Source organism: Dryobates pubescens, chromosome 35 (genome assembly GCF_014839835.1).
Source record: "Dryobates pubescens isolate bDryPub1 chromosome 35, bDryPub1.pri, whole genome shotgun sequence".
NCBI classification, from domain to species: domain Eukaryota; kingdom Metazoa; phylum Chordata; class Aves; order Piciformes; family Picidae; genus Dryobates; species Dryobates pubescens.
Genome location: NC_071646.1, coordinates 2,901,164 through 2,917,840, shown reverse-complemented (window position 1 = coordinate 2,917,840; position 16,677 = coordinate 2,901,164). Strand labels below are relative to the sequence as shown.

The 16,677-nt window shown below is 54.6% G+C and overlaps 1 long non-coding RNA gene across 2 annotated transcripts; it reads left to right on the top strand.

Annotated features, from left to right (window-relative positions):
- The first annotated feature begins 1,615 nt into the window (after positions 1–1,615).
- LOC128898903 (uncharacterized) lies at positions 1,616–15,814 on the top strand. 2 transcript variants are annotated; one of them, XR_008463021.1, is made up of 5 exons: positions 1,616–2,157; positions 3,668–3,777; positions 4,300–4,527; positions 14,327–14,558; positions 14,779–15,814. It is a non-coding gene; the product is annotated as an uncharacterized LOC128898903 (long non-coding RNA). The 2 variants fall into 2 exon arrangements; XR_008463020.1 differs by lacking the exon at positions 4,300–4,527.
- The last annotated feature ends 863 nt before the right edge of the window (positions 15,815–16,677 follow it).

Sequence of the window (16,677 nt, the reverse complement as noted above, 5' to 3'; positions counted from 1 at the left end):
CAGCGGCCACAGATCCTCCTCCACGTTTTCCAGGTTCACAGAGCAGTTTGGGTTGCAAAGGACCTCAGAGATCACCCAGTTCCAACCCCCCCCTGCCATGGGCAGGGACACCTCCCACCAGCCCGGCTTGCTCAAGGCCTCACTCAGCCTGGCCTTGAACACCTCCAGGGAGGGAGCATCCGGACACCCCCACCCCCAGGCAACCTGTCCCAGTGTCTCCCCACCCTCACTGGAAAGAATTTCTCCCTAATCTCCAGTCTCTTCCAGCCCAAAGCCACCGTTCCTCATCCTGTCGCTCCAAACCCTTGTAAAAAGCCCCTGCCCAGCTCTCCCTGGAGGTACTGGAAGGCTGCTCCAAGGTCTCCCTGAAGCCCTCTCCAGGCTGAACAACCCCAACTCTCACAGCCTGTCCCCACAGAGGAGATGCTGCAGCCCCCTGACCATCCTGGTTGGAGGCTACAGGAGAGGAGAGCACTAAATCCCCTGCCTGGTGCTGGAGCTGGCCGAGGGAGCAGAGGCAAGGGGAGAGCTCTCGTTCATCTGCACTTGCCTGCTGCTTCCTGCTGTGCCGAGCTGCAGAGCTGGCTGTGGGCTCTCCTCTGACAGGGGTTATTGGATTCTGGTGACTCCAGGAATGCAGTTATTAGCTTCCCTGCCTACACTGAGCATTCTGAATCTGTGTGTGTGATAACACTTATTAATCCCATCCAGGTTAAGAGGAGCCTATAGCTTTCCAGCACTTTCAGCACTGTATCTCACCCCATGCATCTGCCCAGTGGTTGAACCACGTTCAGATCGATGTCTTCTGGCCAGCACAGCAGGGTCTTGTGGCTCCAGCAGTAGCCCTCTGCTTTTTTATGCCCAGCAGCAGCTCCTTTAAGTTGCCTTGTGCCCCAGGGTACCTGCCTGCTGGGGCTCTGCAGGATGTAGGCCTCAAATCTTTTATTTGAGAGATCCACAGAATGGCTGGGTGCCAGAAAGGACCCTTCAGGATCACCTACTTGCAAGCCCCCTGCCATGGGCAGGGACCTCTCCCACTGGCCTCAGTTGCTCAAGGCTTCATCCAGCCTGGCCTCAAACACCTCCAGGGAGGGGGCATCCACAACCTGGTTTAGTGTCTCCCCACCCTCACACTGTGAAGAATTTCTTCCTTCTCTCCACTCCACATCCAAATTTCTTCCTTCTCTCCACTCAGTACCCAAATTTCTCCCTGTGACCCAGCAGCCAAGTCGTGGTTCCCGTCACCAAAATGGTTAATCCAAAAGCAGTAACTCTCAACTGGAACGTGTGTGTGTGTGTGTGTGTGTGCCTCTGTGTGTTTGTTTTTTAGAGCCAAGAAGATTTGCTTTGGGCTTTTTTTTTTTTTCCCCTTTCCTTTTTTTTTTTCCTTCTTGAAGAGGCAGAAACCACCACAAAGTTGGCTGTGGTTTCGGCTGCGCTCGTTGGGAGATCTGTACTGCTGCCTACCCAGCCTAAAAGAGTTAAACCCCAGCCAGTATGACTCAGAAGCAGAGAAGGAGATGCGAGGGCTCAGAGGAAGAAGAGAAACAGAGGGTGAGGAAGATAATCATTACTTCTACTCCTCTCCCCCCCCCCCCCCCACCACACACCCCAAAAAAAACAAGGTGCAGAGTCCAGGAGCCACGTTCCCTTCGGTGTGCCTGGCCCTGGCACGGCTGGCACGGGCTCCCTGGAAAGCTGCAGTTCCGCTCTTATAACACAGGGAGCAGGCTGGAGAATTTAGAGCTGCGTCACAGAGCTCAGCGAGAGAGTGAGAGAGAGCAAGCTCCGTCGATAGGTTCTACCAGCAACAGCCCTGCTGCAGCAGGAAGGGGAGAGAGGCAGCAAGAGAGGCAGAGAGGGCTCCGGCGAGAGAAGTCACACCAAGACCAGGGGACCGGGCTGCTGCCACCAGCCACCGTCGGCGGGAGGTGGGAGCGGGGCTCGCCCGGCGTAGGAGGTTGCACCCATTTGGCGATGCTGGAGACCCGGCGCGTTTAATCCCACGGGGAGGGAGAGTGGGCAGACGCCGCAAGGGTTAACGGCAAGGAAATTTCTGGAACCTTCTCTTCTGCGGCGCCAGCCGGCGAGCGGAGGGCTGAGGACTGCGCAGCTGGGGCACGGGCAGAGCTCTCCGGTCCGGTTCGGCTTCCCCACGTACGTACCCTTTGCTCAGGACGGGGCCGGAGCCGCAGCCGCGGCTTTGACGCGACCTGCCAGGCTGTCCCCGTCCTCCCCCGGGCTGCCCCCGAGTCGGGATCCCAGAGTGCCTCTCCGGTCGGGATTTTGGCTGGGGCTGGTTGCTGTGTTCTGCGTCAGAGCTGTTTTCTCAATGGAGCGACGGCACAGGTTGTACCGAGGTGGCTCTGGCCGGCACTGCCGTGCTGCAGAGGAGGGCAGCAGCCGTGGGGGAGAGATGACAACTTTGCAAAGACTGCTGTTTGTGTGTTTTGGTTGGGCTTTTTTATCCTGTCCCCCCCCCCACACCCCCTCCTTTCACCAGCACCACCCCCCCTGTCTGCCTGTCTCTCTCCAGAGGCTGGCACGCCGGTGAGGCTCCGGCTGGCAGGGTTAACGGCGGCTCCGGAGCTTTGTCACTGCGTAGTTGGGCAAGTGGCAAACGGTGACGCAGTGATCATTGCAGGGCACCTCGGCCAGTTTTTAAAAGCACTGGGGACAGGTAGATTGGTGCCTTCCAGAGGCTTCCAGCCTAGCTGAAAGGGGTTAAGGATGAGTCGAGACGGGAAGCTAGCATTTAGGGATTAAATGTCATCATTTTGGCGTTGGAAAGTTGTTTACCTTGCTCTCTCCGTGTCTCCATGTTGGCAGCGGTCCAGCTCACATGTGATAGTCTTCCCTGTACTGCTGCATCATTAACTAAGTGGCAGAGCTGGCTCCCCATTGGCCGGGGAGGGCTCTCAGCCCAGAGCTGCCCTCCCATTGGCCGAGGAGAGGATGGCAGGTGAAAAGCCCTCCCGGATTGGTCGAGGGCTGGGTGTCAAATCTCAACGTTGATTTCACTTGCTTCAAAGTGCCGGCAGCTCCCTGCCCGCTGCCAGGGCTTCCCGCGCTCCTCCGTGCCCCCCTGAGCAAGGGGCAGCAGGAGGGCAGGGAGCAGCGAACGCCTCGGTCTGGAGCTGGCACCCGCGGGTGCCCCGTGTGGGTGCCGCGGAGGTTTCGTTTTGCTGCGCGGTGGTGCCGATGACGTGTCAGAGCTGCACGCCGTGGGGAAGGGGAAGGCAGAGGGGTCTGGGGCTCCGCTCCTCGCTTCCTTCCTTCTTCCTTCTGAGGTGGTGAAGTGGTGGCAGGACTGGAAACTGCTCGGGGCAGGGACTGCACCTGGAAATTACATTGCAGGAATAATTAGAGAAGTGAAAACCCACTCCTGGCCAAGCTTAGCTTTTGTCAGCATTTACGTGCGAGTTTGCCACGGGCCCGGCAACATCCGGGAGAGCTCAAAACAGCTCCAGATGATGGGGCCATAAAGGTTTGCTAAAGAACTACCAGCCTGAGAAAGCTGGGGCTGAAGGACTGGGGGTAAGGACGAATGGGAGAGTGAGGGCTGAGAGAAGCTCCAGAGAGAGAGAGAGGCTGAGGAAATGACAGGGAGAATATTTTTCTCTCTTGACCATTTACTGTGCTATTTTTTCCACCTCTCTTCTTCAAGCGACCAGCAATGAAGATGGCAGCTCTGCCTGGAAGTGCCGAGGACACAACCAGCTTTGAGCTTGGTCCTTCTTGGCCGAGGAAGTCTCTTCCCGATTAAGCAGTGGAGTGGTAACTTTGCTTTCTCCTATGGCATAGGGAACATGATTCCATAGCCTTTTCATCCTGTCGAGGCTTAACCAAGTTGAAGGGGATGGTAGCAGGAGCATTTCATCTGCATTACTCACTCGTTGACATCTCCAGCGTCAGGTCTGGTTGTTTAGCAACAACCACTGGGGTTCAGAACCGGCTCCAACACACTGCGCCCACCGGCTCCATTCCTCCAGCGGTAGCCTGTCCTCTGAGCAACAGCCTGAGAGAGAGGGAAGAGAGAAGCAGGGTTGGATTTCATGCACTTACCCCCGTCCCGACCAAACCGCGGTGCGTCGGTCCCGAAGGCCGAAGGCGCTGCGGTCTGAACCCCGGCTCCGCCGCTTTGCGCAGTGCCGCGGAGGGCAGGACGCCATTTGCAATGGCACTGCGGCGGTAGGGAGAGGGAGGGAAGGAGAAAACAGGCTCTAGGTGCCACTCCCCACTTTTTTGCCCCCCTCTTTCCCATCTCCACCTTTCTTGCCTCCCCTCCTCTTCTGCCAGATTCCGTAGGGAATTTCAGACTCTCACTGCAGTCGTCACAACCCCTCCTGACTCACTGAGCCTCGCTGGCTGGAGCTGGCTCCCTTGGAGCATCCTTGCCTCCTGCAGCGCCAGTTCCGCAGAGCAGGGGAACAACAGGAATAGCAGCAACACCGGTGGGCCCTGCAGCAAGATGGACAGGCATAAACACACACACACACAGAGGAACAGTGCGAGGCAGCCATGGAGGTAATGCTGGGGAGCCCGGGCGAAGGAAGCGATGCTCGGTTGTGTGCAAGAGGGGTGGGTTGAGTTTGGCTCCGAGTGCTGCCCAAACGGACAACCCTTTGCGTTTCTCCCCATGGCAGTTGCGGGGTGGAGACCCCTGCTAATGACCAAAGATGGTGCTCCTTAGTGGCATTTCTCAGCCCTTTGGAAGGAGGTGCAGTGGAAGGCAGGCAGGCAGTGCTCTTGCTCGGGCAGTGGGGTGCTTTTGGGCGCAGGGCCGCGTTCGGGTTTGCTCCTTTCCGCTCCCACCGCGTTTGCCGCAGCGATGGTTTCAGGGCGCCTAAGAGCAGGGAGGGTAAGGAGAGGGAGCTAAGAGAGGAGTTATTTCCATGTTCAACTTTGCCTGCAAATCTCATTAATTGGGAATTGAGGTTACTGTCAGCAGGTCTATCTGTAGGACTGGCAAGAAAGAAGGCTGAGAAGGGGACGTGGCACAGGACGCGGCCGTTTGGCGCATAGGGCTGGGCTGGCTCCGCTGCGTGAGCTGTGCGTGGCTAACTGGTCTGTACTGGTCTGCTGCCTATTGCTGCAAAATAGAGCTTGGGGAAGCCGTGATTTCTCCCCCCCTGCCACTGGTGTGTGTGACATTGCGTGAGCTGATTCATTTGTGGGGTGTTTGGGTCGCCTTCCTTGGGCAAAGGGGGGGTCGGTCGCGTCCCTCAGCCTCAGTGCGGCATTATGACGCAGCGTTCGGTAGCGCCCTGGGTCCGAGGGCAGAGCGAGAGCCATTTTCTTGGGAGTTGTGGCTGTTGGAAGGATGGCAAAAACTGGGGGAAAGGGAAGTGAAGGATTGCAAAGGCTCCCAACATGAATTGCAAAGCCTTACCATGTTGTTCTTAGCGAGGGCAGGCTCCCTGACTGACGAGACAGCCATGATCTCCTCCTGCACTTGTTTTGCCGATGGTCATGTTACATCTGTGACGCAGTCCGATTTTGCTGTTGGTCCCTGCCTCTGCTTTAAGGAGTTGAGCTGATGAGGGCAGAAGCTTGAATATGGTTAGAAAGATGAATTTAATCCTGATGTTAAAAGTTCATCAGCATCCCCAAAGTGGCAGGGGGATCAGCACCCACAGAGGGTGAAGGAATCCGACCGACGCCGACAGCACCTCGAGCCATTTTGTGGCTCAGAGTAGACTCTAAGCCTGCAGCACTGCTGCTGATGCTGCTCTTCATTTCCATGTCACACAAACACAGCTTTGGGCTCTCCGTCAGGAGCTCGACTGATGCTGTGAGGAGCTCCCAAATCAACCAGCAAACGTTTCACCTTTGCTTATTGGGGCAAATTAATTAACGTGTCCAAGTGTTCTGCCCCTCGCTCCTCTCACCAACCACTTCCAGACCTACCCAGAAAATCCACTGCTGCCATCTAGGATTTTCTGAAACTTCCCCCTGCTGTTTTCTCACCCTTTCACATGGGTGGGGCTGAGGGGGCAGGCTGAGATTTCAGTCAGTCAAGTGTCTGTATTGCTGACTCTTAATGGACAGAGAAGTAGGCAAGAGACAGGAGTTGCCCATCTCCTCTATACAGCTGAAAATAGACGTGGATACTCCCAAGCCTGGGTTGTGGAGATGCCAAGAAGTGAGAACTCTGTTCTGGTCTCGCCCACCCAAAAGTTTTGGTGGAAAGGCAGCAGTAGGGGGTGGGGGGAAAGAAAAGTCAAGGCAGGGATCTCACAAAATGGTTTCAGCAGCATTCAGAGATGCCAGTGCTGTTTATACTGGCACGGCTCCGAGCGAGGTACCATGAGCTGCCTGCTGCAAGGTCATTCCCCTGACTCATTGTCGGCAACCAGTTGGTTCAGGAACTCCTAATCCACGTTTCTTGCAACTGTGGCAAGTGCTTGAGGCCTGAACCTCTGGAGGTGAGGCTTGAAAATGAATGCTGCTGCAGTGATGGGCCACTGAGCCCACAGCTGCAGATCCACAGGGTCCTGCCTCCTCTCTCAGGCCTTCTAAAATCCACATCTGTCATTCGTTGCTTGAGCTAACTGCAAAACCTTTGCTCTAGTTCCCTCATACCCTTTCCCCCTCCCAAGACTTCCACTGGACTCTTGGGAATTGGGAGCAGCAGGGATTTAAGGACTAGCACTCAACTCCAGGGAAGTAGAGGGAAAACGGTGTCTGCATGTCCTTGCATGTCTGTCCCGTAGGGGTCTGCAGGCTACTCTCTGCTCACCAGCATCTGCCAAGCTAGGGCTGCCCCTCACCAGCTTTCAGTTCCAGGTACCTCAGCTCAGTAGCTGTCCTGTCCCCTCCCAGGATTCCACACCTTCTCCTGGTGTTCCTCTGTGCCCCTGTCATGAGTATTTTCAGTTGACTCAGGGCAACATGGCTACGTTAGGGCTGGCTCTGGGCTCGGCCTCCCAGGCAGCAGGGGAGTGATTAATGCCAAGGATCTGGAGCAAACTCACTTCTGTCCCCATGGTTGCAAAGTTCAATGTGGGGGCACCTCATCTGTCTCCTTTTGAACAGAGAGGAACGTGGGGGCCAGAGCAGGTCAAGCATGGCTGGGAGCAGACCTTCCCTGCTCAGAGGGTTGCTAGTCCACCCTTCCAAACCCCCAGCACTGGGCAGCCTCCTGCCTTGCCCATGCTTAGAGTCAGCCTTAGCCTCCAGCATGGTTATTCTGTAGCTTTCAAAGGGAAAGAACCTGGCTGCTAATCCCTCTGCCAGTGACGACTCCTCGCCTACAGGGAGGCATATGTGAGAGCTTGTCTGCTAAAAACTGAGCCAACACAGTGTGATTCAGACCTGAAGCTTTCCAAGGAAGAGAGCTATTTCTGAGTTAAGCACATCTCTGCAGCTCCCCACACAAACACTCTCTATCCAGTGCAAGTGGTGCATGGTAGGGAGGTGTCCAGCAGCGGCCACTGCTTTGCTGTTCGGATATAGAGCTCAGATGCTCCTCAAACACTGAGGAGGGCTCTCAAACATACAGTGAAGGTACAGGGATGGAAAGCATAGAATGGCTTAGGTTGGAAGGGACCTTAGAGATCATCTATTCCAACCTGCCATCCTGGGAGCGGCTACAAAGCAAACAGCTGGAACGATCAGGAGAGTCAGCCAGGAGTTTGGCCCAGCTCTTTTAGCCAGGTCCTTCTACTGCAGACAGTGGTAACTAATCACTGCACTCCTGGAGTCACCAGAATCCAATAACCCCTGTCAGAGGAGAGCCCACAGCCAGCTCTGCAGCTCGGCACAGCAGGAAGCAGCAGGCAAGTGCAGATGAACGAGAGCTCTCCCCTTGCCTCTGCTCCCTCGGCCAGCTCCAGCACCAGGCAGGGGATTTAGTGCTCTCCTCTCCTGTAGCCTCCAACCAGGATGGTCAGGGGGCTGCAGCACCTCCTCTGTGGGGACAGGCTGTGAGAGTTGGGGTTGTTCAGCCTGGAGAGGGCTTCAGGGAGACCTGAAAAGGGCCTGCAAAAAAGCTAGGAAGGGACTTTTTGCAAAGGCTTGCAGGGAGAGGAAGAGGAGAAAAGGACTGAAGCTGGAAGAGGGCAGACTGAGACTGGAGATTAGGAAGAAACTCTTTCCAGTGGGGCTGATGAGACACTGGCACAGGCTGCCCAGGGAGGTTGTGGCTGCCTCCTCCCTGGAGGTGTTCAAGGCCAGGCTGGATGAGGCCTTGAGCAGCCTGGGCAGGTGGGAGATGTCCCTGCCCATGGCAGGGGGGCTGCAACTGGAAGGTCTTTAAGGTCCTCTCCAACCCAACCTCATCTGTGACTCTAGGAAGGCATGTCTGCAAAGGGCAGGTTATTCCACAGTGAGCATCTGGCACTCTGTGCTCCTGTATGCTCTTCAGTGGCACAGGACAGGCTTTGGTCTCTTGAATGCCACAAAGGAAATGAATGTAACCCCCCCCTGCCCTGAGCTGAAGGAGCTGCAGTGGTGATGTTGGGGGAACATCATGTTCCTGAAGCCACTGCACAAATCACAACAATCATCTCCCAGTGCCTGCTCTCACCACCTGCAACTGACACTTTCTACTCCAAAGGTGAGGCAGAGGTACAGAAGTGAGGAGCAGAAAATGACTTCCCTGGCTTCAGCTGCTTTGGTGGGCAATTTTTTTCTGGTTTCACAAAGTGCTGCTCAGCCAAGCTCTGCATGGCTACCTCTGATGAGCCCCCAGTGCTGCCTGGCCATGACTCAGGTCATGTAAGTGCAATGCTTTGCTTCCCCTGGGTGTGTTTGCTCAGTTTCACCTCATTGCTCCCTGTGAAATCTGAAATCCTCCATAGGATTCCGTGGTTGAATAGCTCCTGTGCCCTCCAGAGGGGCTGTGTCTTTGCCTAGCAACTCACAGGAAAGGACACAGAGCAAGTCCTGAGGAGGGCCACAAAGATGATCCCAGGGCTGGAGCAGCTCTGCTGTGAGGACAGGCTGAGGGAGCTGGGGGTGCTCAGCCTGGGGAAGACTCCAGGAGGGCCTCACTGCTGCCTTCCAGTAACTGAAGGGATCCTACAGGAAGGCTGCAAAAGGACCTCTCCTGAGAGTGTCTGGAGACAGGACAAGGGGGAATGATTTGAAGCTGAGGGAGAGCAGGGTTAGAGTGGAGCTTAGGAAGAAGTTCTTTAGTAGGAGGGTGGTGAGACTCTGGAACAGGCTGCTCAGGAAGGTTGTGGATGCCTCATCCTGAGGCCTTGAGCAGCTGAGTCCCGTTGAGAGGTGTCCCTGCTCATGGCAGGGAGGTTGGAGCAGGTGATCTCTGAGGCCCCTTCCAACCTAAACCATTCTACAATAACAAAAGCAGAAGGAAACTCTCTGCTTCCAAGCAAGTCAAAGCCATTTCAGGTGAGCAGGTAGCAAAGCACAAGGTTAGAAACTGTAGCCCAGACATCTGTCCCCATGCTAAAACTGCCCCTCTCAGCTCCCAACAGCTTTGGGACAAGCAACACCAAACAGCAAAGCAGTGTTCATGTTCTGGGATTGAAAGCAAGGAGCTGTTAAAGCTGTCTTGCAGGAGGTTTTTAGCCCCACAGGAAAGGTGGATCAGGATGGCAGAACCACAACATGAAGGCTGATGTGACCCAGACATAATTCATGGAATGGTTTGGGGTGGAAGGGACCTTTTAGACCACGGGCAGGGACATCTCCTAGCAGCCCAGGCTGCTCAAGGCCTCATCCAGCCTGGCCTTAAACACCTCCAGGCAGGGGGCAGCCACAACCTCACCGAGCCACCTGGTGCAGTGTCTCACCACCAGTACTGAACTCTTCTGCCCTCAAAATGAGGTTTGCTGCATCCAAACCACTCATTTGCCAGAGGACTGTTCAGGAGAATCCTGGCTGGCATCAGCCCCATGCTGGGAATGAGCTCTACCAAAACCTCACTGAGGGCAGCAAGAGTTAACCACACAGCAGAGCGCCTTCAGGGAGGCCACCCTGCAGAGCAAAGGCTGAGCTGCACCTCAGACCTCATCACAAGCCAAAGTTCAGCCACCACAGACACTAGCATCACCTGCCCTGCACCTGGAAAAGCAGCTCCTCCCTCACAAACAAGCAGACCAACCCCTGGCTCTCCTCTCACCCCCAAAGCCTTGGAACAACTGGACCATTTGAGAAGATGGCTCAGGATGACAGGCAGCTTGCTGGTGGTTCAGCACAGTTAGACAAATGCTGCTGAGTGCTCTGACAGATTACCCTTAATAGGAATAGAAATTGGTGACTCAAATGTCAGGCAGGCCTGACAGTCCCACTGCTCAGAGACAGCTAAGTGGGACAGGGGGCTCCTCAGGCTTTACCCCACAGTGTGCCCCAGGCTGGGGTCCAGCTGGGTTTTGGGATCTGGGAGTGGGTGGCAGGTAGCACAAGGGCTGCAGGCTCAGGGACTGGCTTCTGACTTTGCTGCTGATGCTGCAATGTAAGGCTGCAGGAACAGGACTTAAAGAGTAGGGGATGGGGAGCTCAGGAGTGTGACCTGGAGTTTTTATTCTGGCCCTAATCAAGGTGGGGGAAAAAACCCCAACAAACCACAACACTTTATTATGCTTTAAACTCCTGAGGGAAGTATGGAGGGCTGGAGAATCCCTGCTGTGGAAACAGGCTGACAGAGCTGGGGTTGTTGAGCCTGGAGAAGAGAAGGCTCCAGGGAGACCTTAGAGCAGCCTCACAGTACCTGAAGGGGGCTACAAGAGAGCTGGGAAGGGACTTGTGACAAAAGCATGGAGTGAGAGGACAAGGGGTAAAAGGCTTCAAGCTGGAAGATGCTCAGCTGAGGCTGGTGAGGTGTTGGAACAGGTTGCCAAGAGGAGTTGTGGAGGCTTCAAGCCTGGAAGTGTTTAAAATCAGGCTGGCTGAGGCCTTGAGCAACCTGGTCTAGTGGGAAGATGTCCCTGCTCATGGCATGGGGGTTGGAACTAGATGATCTGTAAGGTCCACCCCAACCAGCCTGTGACCCTCTGAGCCCTGCTTTTGCTGCCTACAGCATCAGCAGCACCTCCAGAGCCATCTTCTAGCTGCATGCATCAACTCCACTGAAGTGCTGCAGCATCTGCCTGACCTTTCCCCAGCCCAGGGCAGCGCTGCTGCCAAGGCAGAAACCATCACAGAGCCAGGCCTGGCTCAGGCTGCAAGTTAGGGCACATTTGTCCATACCTGACCTAAGCACCAGCACACAGTAACAGAGCTGCACAACAAGCAGATGCAGCTACACACTCCCTGGGACTGAGGAAGCTTGCTTTTTGGTGAAACCTTAGAAGTTCACTCATTTCAATTCCCCTTACAGGCCACCACTTGCACTGTCACACCCCTCTGCCCTGCACCTGGCCTCACTCTGACTCATTCCTTGACTGGAGGGATGATGCATCAAGCTCAGATCTTCTGCATGTTCAATGTTTTCTCCAGGGGAGAAGGGAGTTTGATGTTTCCCTGCTGGAACTGATGGGACTTCCACACTGATCATAGTATCATAGTACCAGTCAGGGCTGGAAGGGACCACAAGGATCATCTAGTTCCAAGCCCCCTGCCATGGGCAGGGACACCTCACACTAGATCAGCCTGGCCAGAGCCTCTTCCAGCCTGGCCTTAAACACCTCCAGGGATGGGGCCTCAACCCATTCCAGGGCTTCACCACTCTCATGGGGAAGAACTTCCTCCTCACCTCCAGCCTCAATCTCCACACCTCCAGCTCCATTCCATTTCCCCTAGTGCTATCACTCCCTGAGATCCTGAGCAGTCCCTCCCCAGCCTTCTTGTAGCCCCCTTCAGATACTGAAGGCCACAATGAGGTCACCTTGGAGCCTTCTCTTCTCCAGACTGAACAGCCCCAACTCCTTCAGTCTGTCCTCATAGGAGAGGTGCTCCAGCCCTCTGCTCATCCTCCTGGCCCTGATGGAGGTTTTGACTCCATCACTTGAAAATGGAATAGGGGGGAAAAAAAAGCAACCCAAAAGGATGATACAGACAGAGTCCTGCAGGGATTTGCTTGGTTCATTGTGGAAGGCCCAGAGATGCCTCAATTTATAAGCTGTAGGTTGTGGAAAATGAGGCATCCAGGCTTGCCTTGTTCCTGTAGGCTAGATTAAAGGTCCTGGGCTGGGGGAAGAAGTTCCCTTTCATGGAAGAGGCAGGGAGTGCTTCCCTTTCTGCCTTTGTCTCATGCAGAATGGAGAGAGCAGTGTGGAGTCCGTGGAAGGCTTTGAGATGCTGCTCTCAAAGCAGCTCCAGAACAGCACTGCTACTAAAAGGTGTCTGAAAAAGGTGGGGAAAGCCCCCAGATGATGTTGTAACTTCTGCCATTTGACAGCTCCAGCTGACTCTGCCAAAGCCAAGCCTAGCTGGCAGGATTTGCTTGTCTCCACACGTGTGTGTGTGTCCATATGTACACATCCAACACGCCCAGCAATGGCTGAGGGGCACTGGATGCCTATTAATAGCTGAGTGCTGTGTATCACAGCATCTTCAACTGCTCTCTTTACCTCCTCCCCCTCTGTGCTCTTCCTGCCCAAGCATGCTGTTAGGTTTGCAAAGCACAGTCCTGGATCTATCTTTTGGAAGAGGTGGACCTGGAGTCTGGCAGAAAGGGCTGAGTCTGGCTGCTCAGGGGGAGCTTAAGGCAACAGGACAGTGGCCTTGAGCAACCTGGACTAGGGGCAAGTGTCCCTGCCAGTGCCACAGGGGTTGAAGCAGATGATAGAATAGCTTAGGTTGGAAGGGACCTCAGAGGTCACCAACCTCCCCCCATAGGCAGGGACACCTCCCAGACAGACTCAGCTACTCAAGGCCTCATCCAGCCTGGCCTTGTCATCCCCAGGCAGGAGGTATCCACAACCTCCCTGGGCAACCTGCTCCAGTCTCTCACCATCCTCCTACTGAAGAACTTCTTCCTCAGCTCCAGTCTAACCCTGCTCTCCCTCAGCTTCAAACCCTTCCTCCTCATCCTATCTCTAGACACCCTCATGGAAAGTCCCTCTGCAGCCTCCCTGTAGGATCCCTTCAGGTACTTGAAGGCAGCTCTAAAGTCCCACTGGGGTCTTCTCTTCTCCAGGCTGATCAACCCCAGCTCCCTCAGCCTATCCTCACAGCACAGATGATCTTCCCAGTCCCTTGCAACCCTTCAGGTAGCCTGGAGGAGAGGCAGCAGCATCTCCATTATGAAGTCAAAGCTGGTTTTATCAAAGTATAAATAATGCAGGAGTCACTGGTCCTCAGCTGCTGCATGGCATTTCTGGGAAGGTGAGAGTCTCCTCCAGAGGGCAGAGGGGAAGGCATGCAGAGGTGTTCAGACCCACTTTAACTCTCAGACCTCCAGAGCAGCTCTCATTTTCAGCAGCACAAACAGAAGTGACATTTCCACCAAGGGTGGGGGGAAAAGAAAACCAACCCAGAAGAAACCAACCCAAAGCAACCCCCACTTGAAGCCTGGTTCTAAAAGCTGCTGCTGTGCTGCTTCATCTGTGCTGCAGCTTGTCAGCAGTAACTCTGGCCCCTGCTTTTCAGCAGTAAATCTTCCACTGCTAATACCTGGGGCCTCAGAAAGAACTGTGCCAGCAAGACAGACACTGGGGAGGGAACCTGCTTTCCACTTGTCTTTCACCCTGTTGCCCCAGATAATGGATTTAGAAAGGACAGCAAATATCCAGACCCAGTAATCTAGTGCAGCTCTTTCCCCTTCCTCCATCCCCCTTTCTTGGCAGGGCAGGCTTGCTTTTTCTCCTCTCCTTGCTGAGCTCTTTCCCCTGCAGCCTGTGGGTGTGCATTAGGACGTAGGCACTGAAGCAGATCCTTGGAGTTGGTTACAAAACTCATGCAAAGAGTTGCCAAAAAAACCCAGGGCAGCAGTAAGTGAAACTCCCCAGCTCCACCTCTGCCACACTTCAGTGCATTTTCCATCAGCTTGTGCAGCAGCAGCAGCAGCAGCACGGGTTGGATGTGGTGGCCAGGGGTCGATAGCTGCTGAATTATGCACGTGTGTGGTCACTCACAGGCTTCCAGACACCCCAGCTCCTGCCATCACACTGGGACACTTAGGCTGTGGGTGAAGAGCCAGGGCTGTGCTGCACTACAGCACTGCTCAGCCCTATTTCCCTTGCCAATAACCATCAGCCACTCATTTTCACACTCTCCTACTTCCTCGACAACTTTCCTTGAACCACTTACAGCTCCATTTGCAACTGCTCCTGTTTTAGGCTGCCTTCTGACCCACACTCCAAGCAGTTTCCATGCCATTTGGTTTTCCTTGTCCCTTGCACACTTCAAAACTTGTCTCACCACAGAGAAATCCTGCACCTCTCCTTGCTTATTGAAAGCCTGCAATCTTTCCCAGGGGGTGATACAGCTGACAGAGCAACTTCCATCATGACAGGCAGATTTCCCTGCTGATGCTGAGTGATGGGAAGCCACAACACCCTCTGCCTTGGACAGAATGAGGTTTAGAGCTTGGCTCCATCTGCCATGACATGGAAAAAAGTGCTCCTGTACCACACAGCCTTCCCCTCCCCCTCTCTCATCATCCTCTGCACTAAAGAGAAGTCACAGACCTGTGTCACTACTTGCTGGTAAGAGCTTCAGGATGTTCCAGCCGGCTCAGGGGAGGGGAGGGGGGGCATGGCAGGCAGAGCCAGAGTGCTGCCTTTCTTCATCACACATTCCCATGCCTCCTCCTTATTCCCAACTATTCCCAAGCTGCCAAACCCCAGCTGTGTGTCCATCAAGTAACTAACCCCAAGTTACCTGCCTTGCTTCCCAGTGACGCTCAACAAATGACTTTTTCTCCAGGTACGGTGGAGGTGAAGGATTTTCTCTCCCAGCCTGCAGCCATGCACACAAGATGTGTCTTCCTCTGGAAGCTGGTTTCACATGGTGGCTTAGATTTTCCCACTTTGTATCTAGCACCATTTGAAATCAGTGTTCTAGGAGCAAGAATTACAGCGTGGGAGGAGATCAAGCAGCTGCCAACCTCACCGACGGCCTCCACTCCTTACCCCCAGCCCTTTCCCCCCCCAGTGGTTATTCCTTTGCCAGCCAGCCACTCTGTAAACATCACCTGATTTCTAGACACTTCTACCAAGCACTGTAATCACCCTCTTCCCCAAGCTAGGGCCAGCCACAGGAACAGCTTCTTGCCAATGTATTGCTGCTCAATAAACAATGGATATTGAGTTCAAGGTGTCCAGAGTTAAAGTGATCCGAAAGTTGCATGAAAACCCAACCCTGTGCCTCCTGACAGGCAGAGTGCACTCAGCACACAGCCACCAGCTTCCCAACACTTCCAAATGAACTACCTGGGAGCAGATCTATTTCTCTTTGGGGGCTCTATCACCCTCACAGAACCACCACCCCACAGCTCCCAGAGATGAGAAGCTGCCCTCCAAAGCACCTCAAGAGAAGCGCCTTCAGCGGTCACCACGATGTGCCCCCTGCTCCACACAGAACCCACTCCTCCTCCTGGGGGGGACTTCAGTTTCTTTGCTGGTAACTTCTTTAACGTTTCAGGAAGTTCCTCTTCCCTTCTGTGCAAACCCTTGAAGCTAACCTAGTTTTGCTTGAGCTCACTGCTGTCAAACAAGTCCTCAGGCACAGAGGAGCCGGTCGCTGTGTGGACGAAGGCCTTGGCCAGAGCACTGCAGAGTCATCTGTACAGAATTCCTAGCTGCCATCTACAAGAGGACTCTTCTCTGAGCCAGGAAAATGTCTCTTACACAGGCTGACCGATTTCTCCTGGTGTTCAGAGTCTCAGTTTTTGTCTAGCACCATTTGAAATCGGTTATGATGTAGGGGGAAAAGCAACAGTAATGGAAACCTTCCTCCCCCCACCCCCACCCCCCAACAACCCCAACCTCACCCCCCCCCCAAAAAAGTCCTTAATAACCAAACACCATCAGGAGCAGGACCCTGCTTCCCAAACACCTCTGGGATGCTTTGCTGCTCCTCTCACCTGAAGCCACAGCTAGAGGCCGAACGCCCTGCACGACAGGAGGACAGTCAGCATCACCTTCAGCTAGGAGGGATGCTCCAAGAGCAAGAGAAGCCCCCTGGGGGAGGCAACAACCACCCAACCTTCTGACCAGCTCTATTCCCTGATGCTATTTGTTTGCCTTAACCTGTTCTTTACTCAGATTTGGATTCATTTGATGATCATGATTTTCTCCTTTGAAATAAAAGTGTGTGCTACTCGGTCTGGGCTCTGTCTCAGGTAGACAGATATCCTCCAGCAGGGACACGTGCTGCAAGCTGCTTCATTTCAGACCCCCCCAGCTCCACTTCCACCACCCCCACGCTCAGCAGGGAGCATTTACACCCACTGGAGGTGTAACACTCAGAAGCCAACCAGCCCCTGACACTCCACACTCCTTCACCTAACGTCAAACCAGGTGCTGCCGGCCCTGTTTCGCTGCAGAGCATCACCTGTTTTACCAGCAGATGGCAACAAGGCACTGGAGTTGCACAGCCTTTTGCTCAGCACAAGGTTGCTGCTCCCAGAGTCAGACTGGTTTGGGTTGGAAGGGACCTTGAGGATCAGCTAGATCCCACCCCCTGCCATGGGGAAGGACACCTCTCACTACACCAAGGCTCCATCCAAGCTGGCTTCCAACGCTTCCAGGCTTGGAGCCTCCACCACTTGCCTGGCCAGCCTGGGCCAGTGCCTCACCAGCCTCATGGGGGAGAATTTCTTCC